Source organism: Tachyglossus aculeatus, chromosome 4, assembly GCF_015852505.1.
Source record: "Tachyglossus aculeatus isolate mTacAcu1 chromosome 4, mTacAcu1.pri, whole genome shotgun sequence".
Classification (NCBI taxonomy): Eukaryota; Metazoa; Chordata; class Mammalia; order Monotremata; family Tachyglossidae; genus Tachyglossus; species Tachyglossus aculeatus.
This window is the reverse complement of record NC_052069.1, coordinates 57409315-57430397: the sequence shown is the minus strand read 5'-3', so window position 1 is coordinate 57430397 and position 21083 is coordinate 57409315. Positions and strand designations below refer to the sequence as shown.

Genomic DNA, 21083 nt, shown 5'->3' with positions numbered 1-21083 from the left:
AGCTGTGTGGATTCATTGACGGGAGCACAGAACCTCTCTCTTGGAAGGCATGACTGGTTATACTGTTTCTGTGCTTTTCTTTGGAGAAAGATGTTTTCTCCATTTCCTGCTTTGGAAGACTAATGGAGAAGAATGGGAAAGGCAAAAACTTGCTCTGTTTTTCTACCCTTTATGTAAACTGCTTCAAATTGAGTAGTTATTCCTTGCATTTGGCACCCTTTACATTTTCACTGAACTTATTTTATTTTTAAGGGAAGCTGGCAATGTCATTTGGAAGAACTTTTTATCGCTAAAGGGGAATACATTAGCCTCCAGTTTTTCAGACATTCTCTGCCATTTCAATGCTTTAACCATTAGTCTTAGTTGGCTCCAGGTATATTTTCAATTCAATCAATCAGTTGTACTTATTGAGCACTTACTGTGCTTGGGAGAGTAAAATGTAAAACAGTTGGTAGAAATGTTTTCTGCCCACAGTGAGCTAGATAGGGAGAGAGACAGAAGCTCTCTTTTGAAAGCCCTACTGAGAGCTCACTTCCTCCAGGAGGCCTTCCCAGACTGAACCCCCCTTTTCCTCTGCTCCTCCTCCCCTCCCCATCGCCCTTACTCCCTCCCTCTGCTCTACCCTCTTCCCCACCCCACAATGCCTGGGTATATTTGTACATATTTATTATTCTATTAATTTTATTAATGATGTATATATATCTATAATTCTATTTATCTATTTTGATGCTATTGATGCCTGTCTACTTATTTGGTTGTCTGTCTCCCCCTTCTAGACTGTGAGCCAGTTGTTGGGTAGGGATTGTCTCTATCTGTTGCCGAATTGTACTTCTCAAGTGCTTAGTACAGTGCTTTGCACACAGTACATGCTCAATAAATATGATTGAATGAATAATATAAATGAATATATTACGGTACATAAGTGCTGTGGGGGTTAAGGAAGGAATAAATTCAAGTGCAAGGGGGACACATGAAGCAGTAAGAGAAGAGGACAAGAGGGATTAGGCAGGGAAGGCCTTTTGAAGGAGATGTGACTTCGATAAGGCTTTAAAGGTGGGGAAAGTCACAGTTGGATATGAAGAGGGAGAGCATTCCAGGCCAAAGGCAGGAATTAGTTAAATATTAATTACATTTTGTTAATCAGTGCAGCTAATTAATTATAATTAAATGAATAAATCTGCACAAAAACTCTGCTAGTGAACTGGCATAACTGAAATTAAAATTTAGGTCGTTTGATTATTGTTTTGATCATCATTATAGTTATTTTTATTCATAAATTTACATTTTAATATATTGGAGCAGAGCCTCAACTATCAGCTCTATCATTTTGGAGTCTTAACCTATAGAGTGTGTGTGTGTGTGTGTGTGTCTAACTGCTTAAGAGAAGCAGCATGGCTCAGTGGAAAGAGCATGGGCTTTGGAGTCAGAGGTCATGGGTTCAAATCCCTATTCTGCCACTTGTCAGCTGTGTGACTTTGGGTAAGTCACTTAACTTCTCTGGGCCTCAGTTCCCTCATCTGTAAAATGAGGATGAAGACTGAGCCCCCTGTGGGACAACCTGATCACCTTGTAACCTCCCCAGTGCTTAGAACAGTGCTCTGCACATAGTAAGTGCTTAATAAATGCTATCGTCATTATTATTATAACTCTGTATTATTCACCAGAGATATTGTCTGAAATTTGGTGATTTATAAATATCTGACTGTTCTGTGAAATCTCTCAGAATATGATGCTCAATGGCAGAAGGTGGTTTAAAAATTATAATGTGGAATGTTTCTACCAACTCTGTCATATTGTCTCTCCCAAGAACAGTGCTCTGCACAGAGTAAGCACTAAATGGATATGATTGATTGTTTGCTAAGGTTACCCTTGTAAATTCCTTACTGGGTTACCTTTTAGTTAATAAGAATGAAGTACAGTATCAATTCTGTATAATAATTGTATTGATAATCAGACCATTTGTTGCTATGCAGTAAGCAGTATAACGTCTGTTATTTACTGGCTAAGAGTTAAGATTTTATCATAGCTGAGAGTTTATTCTGGTTTTCCATCCCATAGTCAGCTAGACTGGACCAAGGTTCATTATTTATTTGTGATCAAAGATACCATCCATCAATTTATTCTGTTTTAGCTTTGTGGTACTTATTAAGCACTTACTATATACCAGACACTGTACTAAGTGCTCGGGTAGATACCAGCTAGTCAGATTAGACATAGTCAGTGTCTCACATGGGTCTCACAGTATTAATCCCCATTTTGCAGATTGGGTAACTGAGTCACAGAGAAGTTGTCACTTGCCAAAGGTCATACAGCAGACAAGTGGTAGTGCTGGAATTAGAACCCAGGTCTTTAGGATGTTATTACCTCAAGGATGCATTTGGAGAATTTTCTGCAACCTCACTCACTTTCTTGATCTTTCTCTCTCACTCCCTCTCATAGTCTCTTTATTAATTGATTAGGATATGGATAAAATATAATTATTTTAATTGATTCTTTTATATTGCAGTCAGTGAAGTATCACCCTCTAATATTCTTAATAATAATGGATGGATAAATAATCCAATGAGTTTAGTTCCTCAAATCCTATATATTTACTTGGAAAACCTGCTAGAAATAAATCAGTTAAACAAGTTTGCATAACAGTTAAATGATCTATTTTTTGAGATTTTTTTCCCCACAAAAGCTATGAAAGGTGAAGTGCAATTTTTTTCATTATGCCCTCTATGATTTTTTAATACATTGAATTGAATTGTTTTGCTATCTGGCATCTTCAGTGGTATTTTAATAGCACAGGGCTTTACAAATAGTGGGTGCTCAAAATATATGGATTGATTTATTGATTGAATCATAGAAGACCCATTGGAGGAGGTGAGATTTTAAGAAGACTTTAAAAATTGTGGTCTATCAAACTCAGGTGGGTAATGGGGGACTCCCAACTTGTGGGATAGAGTCAGGAGAGTTGAAAGTAAGGTACAGCTAGAAAAAGAGAGTGAGCTGGAGAGCAGCAGGTGAAAGGGGCTGATATTTAATCTAGGAAGAATTGGGAAGAAAAGTCTTATGTGCCTTTTCCATGGTTATGCAGCAGATCAGAAGGAGGGCTGGAACTAGAACTTGGGTCTCCTGACTTTTGGCATAAAAGTCTTCCTTCTGAGCTACACATCTCATTTTATATAAACTATTTATTTTTATTAATGTCTGTTCCCCTCTAAGCAAGTTGGGGCAGGGAACGTTTCTACCAACTCTGACGTATTGCACTCTCCCAAGCGCTTAGTACAGTGCTCTACACACAGTAAACGCTCAATCAATACCATTGATGATAATGATTCTCTGGCTCACAGTCTTAGAATGTGGTATACTTACTTTCTTCCTGGAAGTAAGTTAGAGCTCTGGGATGGATTGGGAAAACTCAAAGTACCCCTGATTTTAAGAGCCGTAGAGGAACTGAACTTCCCAAGCACTTAGTAGAGTCTTCTATACACAGTAAATGACACTGATTGATTGAATAGACAGAGACAATACAATAGAATTAACAGTGATTGAACTTGACAGCAGTGTTCAAATTTCAGGAGAAGTGGGCTTTATGCAATGACAGAAATTTTGGAGGCTCCCAGCATGAGCTGTATAAATGAAGCCCCTGAGATCCATTAAGGGACACAAGACATTTAACTTAAGTGCTTATTGAAGTTGCTTTCTATCACCTGGGCAAGAAGTGAATAGTGAGACAGATGAGTTAAAATGAAGCTGCTTATGTTTTAAGTTAGCAGTTGCCTTCACAACTTGAAGAGAAAGGGCCGTTGTCATGACAACCAAATTCAAGTTGATAGATTTTAGCCAGCAGATTTTATTCAACATAAATGGGGCCCTGGTTCTCTTGGCTTTTTAGGCTTGTGAAAATATATAAGCACATTATTTTGTTTTCTCAGCTTCTTAAACAGATTCTTTGAATCCATTTTGTGGCCTGATCCAATTTTTTTTTTTTTTGGCAATGAAATGGTAAGGTGATGTAAATAACACCTATATGAAAAGATTGCTTGATTGCTTTTCACTAATGGAATAGATTGCTTGATGCAATGCAATAGTTACACTGGGATCAAACTTCAGTCTTATAGCACATGACTGAATGAATGAAGAAAAAATAGTGCCAAATTATTTGAGATCTTCAAATAGGAGGGAATGATTTTTGAATGGAAGAATTTGATTGGCATAATGAATCAAATGATTATCTCTTCTGCCTTTATATTGTCTCAAAGCACATTATTGCAGTTTTAAAATATGAACTTAAACATTTTCTGTGAACTCTAGTTAGGTCTATTTTTATCAGGAGGCAGGTCTCTCCTGCATGGAGTTTCCTTTGAAGTTTTTGACTGCATTACACACTTTGGGAAGTTCCATGCTGGGACCTAGGATACAGTCTGGAATTCAGAGTATGTGTTTCAGGCTATCATATTTAATTGCTTTAAAAATAAATGCTTGTGGCTGACACAACATGGTTGAAAAATGTGCGGTGAAAGCATCTGTGTTTACTGCATATATACTGATTTCATTGTCAACTTCCAGCCCACAGAAACTCAACATGTGTGTTTTTCCAATATAATTCAAGTCAGGGATTGTTAAAATATACAATACTAACTTTGAAGCACTTAGAAAAAAATGACGGGGAGGAAAAGAGACAGGAAAATTTTTAAAGAGGAGATCTTTAAAAATACTTACTTTAGGATAGAATAAAAATAAACTGTTCAAATCCTGGGGTTGCCTCACATTTATATTTGAGAAAACTGCTAAAGTTTAAGAGCTGTATTCCTTAAAATAATTCTTTAGGGAATAAAACTACAAGTAGTGTAGAGTAAGGTTATTAATCTTCTTGGGAGCTGGCATTTGAACATATAAATGCTAATTATCATTTGAAATTTAAATTTAACATGATGAAAACACTTTCTAATTGACAGTCATATTAATCATTCCAAATGATGGACCATTTAAATAAGAAACATTAACATATCTTTAATATTATTTTATTGAGACTATTTTAAGGGCTTATAATGACTGAAAACTTGAAAACTACAATCCACTTATATGGAAAACATTGAGCTAAATTGGATCTTCCACTTCAATGGGAGTTGTGAATTGCTTCAAATCCAGCTTTTGAATATGTTAAGGAGCTGTTACTTAAGTTAATAAAAGCAAATATGTTTCTGACATGTGCCTTTTTTGTGAAGCTCTTCACTCATTGCACAGTGAAACATGCATATTTTGCACTTGACTTTGAATGCAAGTACAAAATATATAACCGTTTATAAATGGAGACATATTCCAGATTCCTTTTAATTGAAAAAATAAGCTGTGTATATGAGGAAAGCACATTCCATTACACTTTTAATAAAACATTAATGACACCTACTGTTGTGGAAAATACTTTATTGAATGTGATACTATAGGAGCAAAGTGGTTTTTTTTTTGTTTTTTTTTTTTCCCATTTTAAAATAAGAGCCTATTTAGTGTCCCCCATACCAGCAGTGAATTTCTCAGGGCTGTTTACAAAATTAGGAAATGCTTCATCACACAAAATTGTGTCTCATGGGCCGTGGGGACTCACACACACAAGTAGAATTATCTAAACCTTTTATTATGATCGATAGGTCCAGATCTTCCTACTGTAAAACTTTTCCCACAGATGTCTTTTGAAGTCCAGAGGAGCTTCATTATTAATGAAGTACAGTGAGTGGAAGTGCTTTTTATTACAATGGAATCACTTTTCAGTCTGCCTTCACATTGGCTCAGTGCACTGTATTGTATGGCGAGTACTGTACTAGGCATTTGGGAAATAACAGTACAGTAGAGTTGGTAGACAGACTCCATCCCACAGGGAGTTCACAGTGTGGAGCAGACTCTACAGGGAACAGTCAGATGTGACTTTTAGCATCAGGAAGTCTCCTGTTGTCATTGGTGGGGCCTGTGTGGGACTACATCACGGATGTTTTAATAACTTCATTCCCTAATTAAGCTTCAAAGTCTGTTGCTGATCCTCGATGAATATAGGACTGGGTAGGGAAGGTGAAGGTGAAAGTCAAGGATCACTGGGGAGATGATTGTTAGGCTGGAGATTCCAGCATCTTATTACCCTGTTCCTAACAAAACCTTGAATTGGTCTATCTGTATATTAAAAATAATCGAGATATTTGGCCCAAAAGTATTTTTTGGTGCATGCCATTTAATCAGAGTATGCATATTTTAAATCCAGAGTTTCACAGGCCTTTATATTTGGAAAAAAAGTAATCAGTTCATTTTGAATATTGCAAAATTGAAATGGCATTTTTATGGCAGCAAGCACTTGGAAGTATTTCTTTACAGCTCAGGCTGCATATGCAGTTGTTAGTAAGATGAAATGAAATTAATCAGATCCATCTCGGTTGTGAAGCAAAGCAGCTGTTGAAAATCAAACCAATTAATTAGGCAAAAGAGAACATTTTAAGAGAACCTCTAGATTATACGAGCTACATTCATATGAACTTTGCACTGATTTACTTTAGACCTCAAATTCAACTGGTGCCAGTTCTGTCAAGCTTTCAAGTCATTACTCCAAGTCCTGAAGTACAAACAGCCTGAAGAACATTCAAATTCCAGATCCACTGTCCAGGAATATGTTTCCCGGTGACAAAAAATTAACTCAGATCCATGTTATACTAGTTCCAAGTTCAGAAGATTCCCCAGAATGGGAGTCGGAAGCTCAAGATTTCTTCCTCCTGAGAGTTCTTCCTTCTGAGAGCTCCAATCAGTAATAGTCAATCCCAAGGTAGCTTCATTCTGTATGGACTCACATAGTTTTCTCTTGAGCTGATTAGACATAAATACCCAATCCCTTCCCTCTCTTCCTTACTACCTATCCTTCACTCTTTCCATCATGTCACCCAGATTAGCGAGAGATGATGTGATATATAGCTCAGAGGGTGACTGAGTGAAAGGCTATAATAATAAATTAATTGTAATTGTTAAGAGTTTACTATGTGCCAAGGACTGTACTAGGCACTAAGATTAGATACAAGATAATAAGGTCAGACACATGGGCCTTGTGAGTTTCATAGTCTATTGTGGTCAAGGAAGACCATTTTACAGATGAAGAAACCTGAATTAAATTAAACAGATGAAATGACTTGCCCAAGGTCATACTGCTAGCAACTGGAAGAATCAGGATTAGAACTCAGGTCCTCTGATTCTCAGGCCATGCTCTTTCCGAAGAATAGAATAGATGTGCTTCCACCCAGTTTTGAGCTGGAGATCTTTCAGGTGTGAGAACATTGTGATAATCAGTATTCTATGGAACTATCTTCTTCTCAGCACATAATGAAAACCTGATATTTCCCTGGAAGCCTTGAACCCATTCAGAGACAACTGGGAGAATGATATTTAAAATTACTGAAGCAGCAGAATTTGATAACATTGATGGACAACATTGGTGGGGAAACAATTTCAATTTTCTTCAAGATCAATAGAAGATTCTTGCTTTCACTGCAGAGGAGTTTAGACTAAATTTCCATAATGCTGAAGCACCATGGACTGGTGGAAAGAGCCAGGCATGCAAGTCAGAAGTCCTGAGTTCTAATCCTAGATCCACCATTAGTCTGCTATGTAACCTTGGGCAAATCACTCAACATTTTTGTGCCTCTTCTGTAAAATGGGAATTAAATCTTCCTACCTCCGATTTAAACTATGTTTAACCTGATTATAACTAACCCATTCATATTACAGTGTCTAGTGCTTAATAGGAATCATAAAAAGTATTTTCAGTAAAAAATGGGGAGATATTATTACTGTTGTCTTTTTATTTGTAAATTGGCTTAGATTAAAGAAGATCAAACTGACATTGTATTTACTTGTATTTAATTACAAAAATAATATTGTAATTTTCCTTAAAAGTTGATTATCTAATTTTTTTATCTTTCATGTTTATCTTTGTTTCACAAATCCTTTCAGGAGAATGTTTACTAAAACCAGAATTTATGTGACTGTAATTTAGTGTTCTATTCTAGTTCTAGCCAGATGTACCATGAATATTTTAGATAGTTACTTCCAGCCATTTTCAGGACAAATGTCTGGATGGAAGAGGTTTTAGAAACATTTTGCTGGTAATCCAAACACTTAGCCAATACCCTTTTTACTTGAAGATGAAGGTTCCTGGACCCAACTCTTTCAGGAGTGGAGAAAAAGCAGAAGTCATTATGTCTCCCTCTTTTTTTCTTTTTTTTTTCCTTTAGGAGATTTAGCCATCTCTCAATGAAATTAAGCAAAACGGTTAGTAGGTAAATCTTAGTATATATTAGTTTTGGTATTTATTGATCACTTAACTAAATGCAGTGCATTGTTCTAAGAGCTTGAAAGGAACAACAAATACTACCAGCTTCCTAGCACTTCCTTAGTCCAAAATACCTACCTTAATTACCTTCATTAAAACTAAATTCCTCATCTTGATTTATCTATTGTGATTTGTCTGAATGTATTTCTCGTACCTATTCTTTCTTCCTTACTATTTTTATTTGATATTCAGTTAGGTGGTTTGAATTTAATTTATGTCCCTAATGGACGGGGACTAGGTCTATATCCTATTTTCTTCTTTAACTCCATTTAGAAAGATCAATGAATCCTTAAATAATAAAGTGATTTAACAAGACAATCAAATTAACAACTGTCCATTGAAATTTAATTCCAGTGTGCTTTTCAAAAAAGAATGAACATAGCTAATACAACCCCATTGTTTCTCTGATAATAGAACATTGAGGCCCACTGATTAGGGAGTTGCTGAATAGGAAATGATAGTAGTTAATGACATTGCAGGACTTGAGTGTTATTTATCCGCACTAATTTATAATGTAAATGTTAAACCCTGTTAACAGTTCTACTTTACTCTGTTTCCTGGGACTTGTGGAATGGGTCTTTTTTAACACCAAGTTTCTTTAAAACTTGCAAACTGGGTCTTTTCTCGCATTCAAACTGAGAACATGCGAAGATCAATTAACTCCAAATCTGTGTATAAAATGAAAAGATTATGAAAAGTTTCATTTGATATTTCCATCATGGAAAGTCTTTTCTGGATTTTCAAATTTGTTGATAGCTCACTCTTCTTCCATTTATTATGCTTGCATTCAGATGAAGCCAACCACTTGCTCCAAAGTTATGACTAATATGTTAGTGAAGTTTAATTAGCTCAGGGTTCTCTGAAATTCAATCAGTTATACTCAAGAATGCTCCAGAACCCAAAGAATTAAAATGAAGGCCACTTCTGCTTGTGCCTCCTATTCTTCCTGCAGCACAGAACTCCAATATCAGTGAACTTAAGAAAACCGAAACCATTTTGGTTACACTGTGGTTTAGTTTGTACTTGTCACATAAATCTTTTGTTGAACATGTGCATTTGGGAATATGCAGTTTTGAATGTGGTCTGTTTTGTTGTTGAAAGCTTACTTCTGGAATCATTTTTCATTCCATCTCATATTTCAACCTTTGTGACAAGTATTGCGGTCCTTTGGATTCATTTTTCTCTAAATGAGGTGAAATAATATATGTTTACAAATCAAATACGAGCACACAGATTCATCTTCTGAGAAACCATAAGGCAATCTGGAATATAGGATATTGAAACACACTCTTGTCTAGATGTGGGATACCAGAAAATCCTTATTTCAGGATTGCTTACTGTATGCAGACCATGGGATTATCAGAGTAGCAGCATGGCTCAGTGGAAAGAGCATGGACTTGGGAGTCAGAGGTCATGGGTTCTAATTCTGGCTCCACCATTTGTTTGCTGTGTGACCCAGGGCAAGCCACTTCTCTGTGCCTCAGTTACCTCATCAGTAAAATGGGGATTAAAACTGTGAGCCCCAAGTGGGACAACCTGATAACCTTGTCTCTACCCCAGTGCTTAGAACAGTGCTTGGCACATAGTAAACACTTAACACATACCATCATTATTAGCCACTTGGATATTTCATGGAAGAATTACACCCTGTCCTTGAGATACCTCTCAATTTCTGCCTCTTAGTTTTCTTAGAGTTAAAGTAGTGATGGTTCTATGTACAGTAGTACAGTATCAATCAATCCATCAGTTGTATTTATTGAGCACTTACTGTGTGCAGAGCACTGTACTAAGTGCTTGGGAAGTACAAGTTGGCAACATATAGAGACGGTCCCTACCCAACAGTGGGCTCACAGTCTAGAAGGGGGAGACAGAGAACAAAACAAATTAACAAAATAAAATAAGTAGAGGTAGCATGCTTTTTCTGCTTGTGACTCACTTTAGATTAAATTTCTAGTTGTTGATCATCTTTTGCTATGAGATTTCTTTTTCCTTTTTAATATTGTCATTTGGCTTTGCATTGTGGATTCTAGAACAAAGAATAAGAAAGCCTAGTGGAAAAATCACAATCTTGGAAGTCAAGAGACTTGGGTTTTAACTCCAGTTCTTAAACTTTCCCACTGTGTGATTGTGACATTACCTCTGCTGGATCTCTCCAATTCTTCTGTTCTATAAATGCTGACTTGGAGGCTTCTGTTCAGGGTACCCCAAGTTCCTGCACCCCTATCACTTTCACTATCCTCCTACTGAAGTCCAGGTATCTCCTCAAAGAGGCCAGGGTAACACCTTATCAGGTATTAGCCTGACACCACCTTCCTGGGGCTGGTTATAGGAAGCTCAGGGAAAAAGAGCTCCTCTCCATCCTGCAGCTTCCCCCTCCTGCAACTTCCCAAGTCCACATGCATCCCTGATGTCCAGAATTTCTCCTCCAGCCCCTACCACAGACACCAAGATCTGAAATCTCAACAAAATTTAATGATTTCTTAATTTGGTAACAATGAAAACAATTCTGGTTCTAACCACCCTTTCCCAGATCAGACACTTCTCCCTACAGGATGTGTTGTACTTCCCTGAGCACGACTGGAATTTGTATTCCCCTGGTCTTTCCCCTCTTCTGTTTCCCAGGTTTCAGTCTCACCCTCTCTGAGTCATTTGGAAGCAGGTTCTCTCAGGAACCACACTCCTCTAGAGTGGTAGCTGCTGGATCCCAACTTTCCAAGGTACCTCCACTTGTCTGCTTTGTGACCTTGGGCAAGCCACTTAACTTCTCTGTGTCTTAGTTACCTCATCTGTAAAATGGGAATTAAGACTGTAAGCCCCACGTGGAACAACCTGATTACCTTGTATCTGCCCCAGTGCTTAGAAAATAATGCTTGGCACATAGTAAGCACTTAACAAATACCATAATTATTATTATTATTAACATTATTATCATTATTATTGCCCCAACCCAAAATCCTCTCTGATCCCTCCCTGTCTCTATCCAGGGTCCATAGCTTGACCCCTCCCAGGTACACAGCTCTCACCTCAAGATTCATGCATTCATTCATTCAATCATAGTTATTGAGCGCTTACTGTGTGCAGAGCACTGTACTAAGTGCTTGGAAGGTACAATTCGGCAACAGATGAGACAATCCCTACCCAACATCGGGTTCACAGTCTAGAACGGGGAGACAGACAACAAAACAAAATGAGTAGACAGGCATCAATAACATCAAAATAGATAAAAAGAATTAGAGATTTGAGGGTCTTTCTCCTCCAACTACCTGGGCTCCTTACTTCTTCTCCCATCCTTCTCCCTGATTGACTCAGCCAAGTATTTACATTTTCCTCAGGAAGAGTACGACAAGGTGATTCTCACACAGTACAACTGTCTAGAATCAGCTGACCCTGGAAGACTTTGCCTAGTACCCAGCCCTGCTTAACTCTTTGGGTATGGCAGTTGGCCTCTTGACAAGACTCTGAAGTAGTTGGCCATAGCATCATGGATAAATCTCAGGATATTGATACATTTTCCAAGAAATTCAATTATTTGTCCTAATGGTTGGGCTTGCAGCTGGAGTCAATGATTTTGTGAGAAGCATGGCCTATAAAAGGCAGTGTGGCCTCTGAGAAGCAGTGTGGAATAGTGGAAAAAGCATTTGCCTAGGGAAACTGGAGAAAACATTGGAAGAGCTGGGATTTTTAAGAGGGATTTGAATGTGTGGAAAGCTGTGGTCTGTCTGCCATGGGGAAGAAGAAAACCTGGGCAAACAGTCTGGGCAAAGGGAGAAAGGTAGGAGAGTCAAGAGCAAGGTACACCTAGAAGGTGTATCTACTTGCCTTTCTGTCATAAGCTGAATTTAATTTTAGATTTGGCATTTAAAAACCTGGTTTAGAGTTCAGATATACTTTTTATCATATGTTCAGAAGTTGATTTCTCTTCTGCCTTCAATCAATGGCATTTATTGATCACTTACTGAATGCAGAATATTGCCCTAAACACTTGAGAGTACAATACAAGGAAGGTCTCTCGGAGGAGGTGTGATTATAATAAGGTTTGGAAGGTGGGAAGAGTGGTGGTCTGTCATAGATGAAGGGGGAAGGAGTTTGAGTACAGCTAGAAAGTTTGGGCGAGGCAGCGAGATGAGATCATGGTATAGTGAGTAAATCATCTTTGGAAGAGAGAAATGTGCAGTATGAGTTGTAATAGGAAACCAGAGAGGTAAGGTAGGAGGGTCATGCTGATTGAGTGTTTTAAAGAAGATGATAAGTAGTTTCTTATTGGTGTGAGAATGGGTGGGAAGCTACTGGGGGTTTGTGAGTAGTGGGATGACATAGACTGAATTGCCTTTTGTGGAAAAATCATCTAAGCAAAAAAAAAAAATCTATCATAAAAAGGTGTCTATTTTGCCTTTTAGTCCAAGACGTACTTAATTTTAGATAAGGCATTTTTAAAAAAATTGAAAAAATACTGATCTTGCAATTATAGCTTGTCTTTTTTTCTATTAGCAGAATAAATCATGTGTCTTTTTTTACATTAGCAGAGTTAATCATCCTCCTTGAGGATTATTTACTGAGTGCTTACTGTGGTTAGAGCACAGTTAAATAAGGATTGGAATGGGGAGAGACAGGAGGCAGGGAAGTCAAGGAGGAGGATGATGCAGTATTCAAGGGAAGATATAAATCTTTGCCATCTTCTAGACTGTGAGCCCATTGTCGGGTAGGGACCGTCTCTATATGTTGCCAATTTGTACGTTCCAAGTGCTTAGTACAATGCTCTGCACAAAGTAAGCACTCAATAAATACAATTGAATGAATGAATCAACATAATAACAGTTTGGATGGAGAGGAAAGGGCAGATGTAAAGTAGAGCCAATGGAATTTGGTGAAGATTAAATATCTGGGTTGAATGAGAGAGATAAGTCAAGAATAATATGAGGTTACATGCTTGTGAGACAGGAAGATAGTGGTGTTTACAGTGATGGGAAAGACAGAGGGAGGACAGGGATTGGGTGGAAAGATGAGGAATTTTATTCTGGTTTTGTTCAAAATAAACTGAAGCAAGTATGAACCTCATTGTGAGAAAATATACCATAGTATGTAAAACAGTGACAGGTTCACAGTGTACTTCAACATTTTTTGTTATATTTATCATCTCTGAAAACATCTAAGAGTTTTGATGAGACTGATGGAAACTCCATTGATTTTCTCTGCTAATGAAAAAAAGACACATGCTATAAACACAAGATCAGTATTCAATTTTTTTTAAATGTCATATCTAAAATTGAGTACATCTTGGACTGAAAGGCAAATAAACCTGTATCTATTCCAGTGCATAGAACAGTGTTTGGCACATTGTAAGTGCTTAACAAATATCATGAAAAGATGTTTATCAGGTCAGATGCAATCCCTGTCCCCCATGGGGCTCACAGTCTAAGTAGGAGGGAGTAGGATTTAATTCCCATTTTACAGTTGAGGAACCTGAGGCACAGAGATGGTAAGTGATTAGCCCAGTGTCACACAGCAAGCAATTGGAAGAGCCCCACTTAGAACCAACGCCCAGTGACTGAGGCCTATGCTCTTTCCACTAGACCAATCTATTTATCTAAATTGTGGAAACAGACTTCTTCCAATAAGAGATGTTGGAAGGAGCGGATCCCAAAAAACAGTCAGAGAAGCATCTAACCTCCAAGGTTGTGAAGCTGGCAGTCCAGACTCCGTGATTTCTGTGAGTCAGCTGTCCTGTTTTGTAAAGTAGCAATCTGAGAAGCCAGATCCTCCCTAGGATTTGAGTGTATGACCAACCTTCCCATGATTTTCTAATGTGAAGAGCCAAAAGGCTTTCATAGACTAATGCTGTCTGAAGAGACAGGCCCCGGGACGAACTGGGCCAGGGGAAAAAGCTCCCTCCATTTTGTAATACTGGATTGATTGGTTTAACTCCACTGATACTGATTTAGCCTAAAACCATATTTTTAAGAAATTAGTCTTATTTTTTTAATGAACAGTAGTGATAATTTTTTTCAGTTTCGATTTCTGGCAAGAGTAGCAGAATACCACCCAGACTGGGAGCTTTTGAATGTTAAATTCATCAGATAAATAAACTGCTCTGGGAATCTTCTAGGCTGTGATCCCATTGTTGGATAGGGATTGTCTCTATCTGCTGCTGAATTGCACTTTCCAAGCACTTAGTACAGTGCTCCGCACACAGTAAGTGCTCAATATATGCGATTGAATGAATGAATTCTTGGAATGTCAATGAAACATAAAACAAAATGTGCCTAATTGATGTTGGATGTAAGACTCACTAAACTCATTTCATGCAACTGGAGAGTAAAAAATTACCAACTTTAAAGTGTGGAAAGAGGAAAATAGATTTCCATTTTGAAGGCAGCTAATGAAATAAATATTGCTTCCTACTTTTCTCTGTGCTCTAATGAAATTAGTTTTAATCTAATCAACTCAAACAGGAGGAATGTGTAATAAGGTAGTAATTTCACTTCATCTTCTCTTGAAATCATATGGTTTAAGCAGGAAAAATTAGAACTAGCATGTTCCCCATAAAGATTTGATGCTTTCATGCTATTTAATTTAAATATAATTGTATTCATTGTTACAAAACCTTTTCCTTGAATGTCACATTGACTTAAAAGTTTGAACAGTTGGACTGCATTAGAGCCCAAATGATCTTTCCAACTTTTTACAGTAATTAAGGATTACAAGGTGACACGGAGTTGGAAAGATGCATCTCCTCCGTGTTGGTTCTGTAGTTATAATTTTATTGAAGAAAATAAACTCTACTCCAACAAGCCTCTCCTGGAAAATGAGTACTGCTACCAAGCAGCGTTCAACTTGGGAAACATCTTGAGGGCAGAAACCAGTCACCCTTAATTAAACACAATTTTTCTGTAGTTTTCAGCGGGTAACAGATGGCCAAGAGTACTCTCCACCTTCTTCAAAAGCAGACTGAAATATTTATGTTAGAGAATGAGATGCCATTAGTCTTCTTCAGCTTTTAAGATTCCATTATCGTGCCTGGAGTTTTGAAAAATTAATTGTTGATTAAAAAGTGAGGAGCGTTTTTAAAGTCAAAGGACTATAGAAGGCTTCTAGGCTGAAAAAAGAGTGTAGAAGAATGGACAAATTTCAACTTTTTGATGGTGTACACTGCCATAAAAGCGATTGTAACTTTTAATAACACTGTGGTGACAAATTCAGAGCTCTTCCATGCAATGCTGTGTGGATTTGAATATGTTGGGATGTAGGGAATTTTAAAGGTCAGCTTTCCCTAAACTGGGTTACAGCGAACCTAAATACCTTCATCTCAGGATTGTGGTGGATGACAACTCCATGTAGGTGATGGAAGCACTTGCCACCATGGTATTTTGGAAAAAGCTTCAAGTCCCTCCAATACTGGGTCACTGACAAGACCTGACAGTTTCCAATCAGGACTGAAAATGGTGAAATGGTGGCTTAGTACGGGACTCAGTGCACAGTAAATTCTTAATAAATACGATTGATTGATTGACTGTCTTTCTGGCTGTCTGTCTCCTCCCAGTTCCTATCCCCATCTAAAATTCTTGTCTTCTTTTTTGCCCCCACAAGCAAAATGAAAAGTTGGCTCCCAGGATGGTAGAAGCAATATATACCTTTTACCTTTCCTTCCTTCTTCTCTTTACCTTCTGCTTTAGCCTTATCATTTATCCTCTTCTTCACGCGCACATGTTGGGGGCCTTGAGCACATGTTGGGGGCCTTGAGGAAATTTTGTCAATTTCCCTGTTGATAGCATTCTCTTTGGAAAGCATTTTAACATGATGAAACGAGTTCTGTATAAAGTCGAAAACTTGGAAATAAATACAGATTTTAAAAATAAACCTAAGGCACTGATTTTAGGCAGTTATTAGAATATATAGCTTCTTTCTAGTTAAAAAGTACCTAGTGAGTATGAAGTATAGAAATATTTGAATGTAGCATATCAGCACAAAACAGTTTTTCCGTAAATTCTTAGTTAATTGGAAATAAAATGCAGCATTTATTTTTAAAACTTGCACATTTTCGTTCACATGAAAATTTCTTTACATGCAAATTGCACAAATGTCAATATATTTGCCCTGTTTTGTGTTCACTAAAATCAAAGCAAAACTTTTAAAATGTTAGAAAATGTATGTCTCATGGTTGGAGTTATTTGAAGCAGTTTGGCCAATGCCTTCAAAGGCCAAAGAAAGAGGAGGGTTGAGTTACTTCTACAGTCAATTCAGATTGAGAAGCAGCGTGGCTCAGTGGAAGGAGCATGAGATTTGGAGTCAGAGGTCCTGGGTTCAAATCCCAGCTCCACCAATTGTCAGCTGTGTGACTTTGGGCAAGTCACTTAACTTCTCTGGGCCTCAGTTACCTCATCTGTAAAATGGGGATTAAGACTGTGAGCCCCACATGGGACAACCTGATCACCTTGTACCCTCCCCAGTGCTTAGAACAGTGCTTTGCACGTAGTAAGCACTTTATAAATGCCATTATTATTATTATTGAAAAAAACGTGCTTTGGCTTCAATTTCCAAGGTTGTTTTGTCTCAGCCCTGCTTTTTATTGCAGAAAAGTATCTTGGCCTAGCTCTTGATTTTTCTCCTAACCAGATATCTTATAAAGAATGTGTTTATTTAGTACTGCTATTAAATGGACTCTTTTATTTCAGACTTTTGCTTCATGAGTGTTCTGGGCAATGTTTATTGTAGGAGAAGTCACAGATTAAAATTCATCTTGAGCGCCTTACACTTGGTAGTAGGTTACTATGTTTTTTCCCAAGAGGTGATCTGAAATAACGTGTACGTGTGAATTTGGAAAAAGTCTAAGTGAATTATCAGCGCCAGTGAATTTAGGATCTGTGATTTGGGGAATTTTGTGCAGGTTCAGGAAAAATTGTACCTAACAGATGTTGAAAGAAGAATTTTCTGCTTATGAGTTAATATATACCTATCTAAGGGGGCTTACGGATTATGGTATTATTTGGGTAAAATTTACAGTGGGGTGTGTGTGTGTGTGTGTGTGTGTGTGTGTGTGTGTGTGTGTGTGTGTGTGTGTAATACTGTTTTTGTCTCTGTCTCATGGTTTATGGTCCCCTCAGTGTCTCCTCAGAAAACATTCCTCCTTTCTAGGCTCTAGGCTAAATGGCTCCTAAAGAATATATAGCAGCCTTTGCCATCATCCTTAACTATCATTAACCTGTTGAACAGCTTCTTTTGCGACAGAGGTGCTGAGATAGTAAATTCAAAGCTATTCATCAGCATGGCTTAGTGGAAAGAGTGTTGTCCTGGGATTCAGAAGACGTAGGTTCTAATCCTGGCTCTGACACTTGTCTGATGCAGGAACTTGAGCAAGTCACTTAATGTTTCTGGGTCTCAGTTTCCCTATCTGTGAAATGGGAATCCTATGCCTGTCCTTCCTCCTACTTAAACCGTGACCTACCTCTAGGGCAGGGACCACATCTAATAATGATGGTTAACTTGTATCTACTGCAGTGCATAGAACAGTGCTTGACAGGTAAGTAAGCTCTTAACAAATAACATAATTATTATTATCATTTTAGAGAGATATAGAAGTTCTTAGTTTGGTCACAGTTTATTTAGCCTCTGAGCTCAACTATTTTGTTTCCCAGCATTTGTCTAGGATGCCTTTTAACTTGAGTTCTATTTGTTTCCCTTTCATCAGGGTTCAGAGGTACTGGAAGACAAGGGTGATTCATTAATTGTTTTGGTATCTGTTGTCTTTCTATATCATTTATTTCAATACTTCAACAGCATTGATGAAAACGTATAGTGTACCAAACAATGGGCTTCCAAAGCACTTGAGAAATTAGAGTTGGGAGATATGATCCTTGCCCTTGAGGAGCAATTTGATTGGGTCAGTGTTTGTGGTTATGACTAGTCACACCCAATTACTTGATGGGATGCCTTGTAAAAGGAGTTTAGGAGAAACCCTCATTTTCTATGCTGGAAATGGTCATTCTGGTTTCTAGTTCCAATAGGACTTCTGAAATGTAGCTGCAGAATTGCCAGAACAGGGGTCTTCTCCTGGAACTTAACAGTGACTGTTTTAGAGTATGAAATGGAGGTGTATTTCACATGAGTCACTTGGTTGGCTTGTGAATTTGTCAGAGCATAGTAGAAAGGGTTGAACTGTGATCTAACATGGCACTGTGCCCCCTGTGATTAACATCTGCCAGTTATATGATGCAATCTCTAGTGCATGGATGTGATCCCTTTCAAGGAGAGGGCTTTGGGTTGAGCATGCCCCCATGTCCTGCAGAAGAAACCTTATACATCTCTTGATAGACTCTACCCTCCCTGCTCCTGATTATTTTTGGAGGAAAGTCTCGCTTCTCTATTCACAAGATTGGAAGATTTCATAATTTTAAACTACGAAGAAAATCAATAGGGAGCTGATATAAATTGCCCAAATCTACATCTCCAGTTCTGACCTATTTCCTTCCCTGAATTCACACATTTACTTCTGCCTTCAAGACTTCTCTGCCTGGATGTCCTGCCAACAACTCAAATTAAACATGTCCTTAACATGTCCATATCTCCCCACACAAACACTGCCCTCCTTCTGACTTTCCCATCACCACAGGCAACACCACTATCCTCCCTATCTCACAAACCCCATAACCTTGGTTTTGTCAACTCATCTCTCTCATTCCACCCACATGATCATTCATTCATTGTCATACTTACTGAGTGCTCACTGAGTGCAGAACACTGTGCGAAGCACTTGTAAAAGTACAATGCAATAATAAACAGTGGCTTTCCTGCCCACAATGAACTTACAGTCTAGAGTGGGGAAGACAGACATCGATACAAATAAATAAAATTACAGATATGTACATAAGTGCTGTGGGGCTGGAAGAGCAAAGGTCAGAGCAATGCAGAAGGAAGGTAAAGATGAGGAAAGGGTGGACTTAGTCTGGGAAGGCCTCTTGGAGGAGATGTGCCTTCAGTAAGGCTTTGAAAAGGGGGAGAGTAATTGGATTTGAGGTGGGAAGGTGTTCCAAGCCAGAAGCAGGACGTGGGCTAGGGGTTGGCAGCAAGACAGGCAAGATTGAAGCTCAGTGAGAAGGTTAGCACTAGAGGAGTGAACTGTGAGGGGTGGGTTGTAGAAGGAGAAAGCAAGGTGTGGTAGGAGGGGTAAGATAATTGAGTGCTTTAAAGCCACTGGTGAGGGGTTTTTGTTTGATATAGAGTTGGATGGGCAACCACTGGAGTTTTTTGAGGAGGGAGGTGACATGTCCTTTACGTTTCTGTAGAAAAATGATCTGTGCAGCAGAGTGAAGTATGGACTAGAGTGGAGAGAGATAGGAGGCTTGGAGGTGATCAAAGATGCTGGTGAAATAATCCAGGTGGGACGGAATGAGTGTATTTCAGTCTGTCACCAAATCCTGTTGGTTCTCCCTTCATAACGTAACTAAAATCTGGCCCTTCATCCCTATCCAAATTGAAACAGTGTGGTGGATAGAGTATGCGCCTGGGAGTCAAAAGTACCTGGGTTCTAATCCTGAGCCTGTCACTTGCCTGCTGTGTGACCCTGGGCAAGTCACTTATCTTCTCTGTGCCTCAGTTACCTCATCTGTAAAATGAAAATTAAGACTGTGAGCCCCATATGAGGCAGTGACTCTGTTCAACCACCTTTGCTTGTAGCCATCCTAGTGCTTAATACATAGTAAGTGCTTAGTGAATACCACCGTTATTATTTCCATACTGATTCAAGCATTTTTCCTCTCCTGCCTTGACTACTGCATCTGCTGTTTCGCTGACCTCCTGTCTCTTCCCACTCCAGTGCATATTTCACTCTATCTGGCTCATTTATCAACAGAAACATTCAGTCCATATCTATCGAATCCTCAAGAACCTCCCATGGCTGTCCATCCACCTCCATAAAAAAACAGAAACAGAATCTCCTTAACTTCAAAGAACTCAATCATCTTGCCCCTTCCTACCTCAACTCATTAATTTCCTACTACATCCCAACCTGCACACTCTGCTTCTCAAGTGCCAGCTTGCTCAGCCAGCTTGTGCCCCTATCTAATCTATTTCGCTGCCGAACCCTTTCCCATGTCCTCCCCCTAGCCTGGAATTCCCTTCCCTTCCATTTAAACCAGACTACCACTCTCTCTACCTTCAAAGCATTATTAAGGTCACATCTTTTCCAAGAGCCCTTCTCTGGTTAAGCCCTCTTGCTTTCGCTCTCACTTTTGCTCGTTCCCTCTCGCTCTCCCTGCTGCATTGTCTTTGCGTTTTGATTTGTGGCTTTTAGACATTTGATATTTGTCCCACCCCCAATCCCACAGCCCTTATGTACATATCTTTTAATTTTATATTATAAATTTTTTATTCATATTAATGTCTGCCTCCCTCTCTAGACTGTAAGCTTGTTATGGGCAGGAAACACGTCTGCTCATTCTTTTGGATTGAACTCTCACAAGAATTTAGTGCAATGTTCTGCACATAGTAAGCACTAAATGAATACTTTGATTTCTCACTTACTGGATCATTTTGAGGTGTTTCTTAGGACAAAATGCTCCATTATGCCATGGAACCCTGTCTTTGGGGTTTGGTATACATTTGGAGGTGGCTGAATTTCCTGACGATGGAATAATCCAGCACTAAAGTCTATATTTGGCAACTATGCTCCATATCATTCATTTTTTAGTTCCTTCTGTGATATTATGAGAGGCCATTGCCTGAATTATGTAGGAAGGAGACGATA

At 38.5% G+C, this 21083-nt stretch overlaps 1 protein-coding gene across 1 annotated transcript in view; it reads left to right on the top strand.

The window, feature by feature from the left end:
• Positions 1-21083, top strand: part of COL11A1 (collagen type XI alpha 1 chain) — a 287116-nt gene that overhangs the window by 37822 nt on the left and 228211 nt on the right. The gene's annotated exons all lie outside the window — the stretch shown is intronic.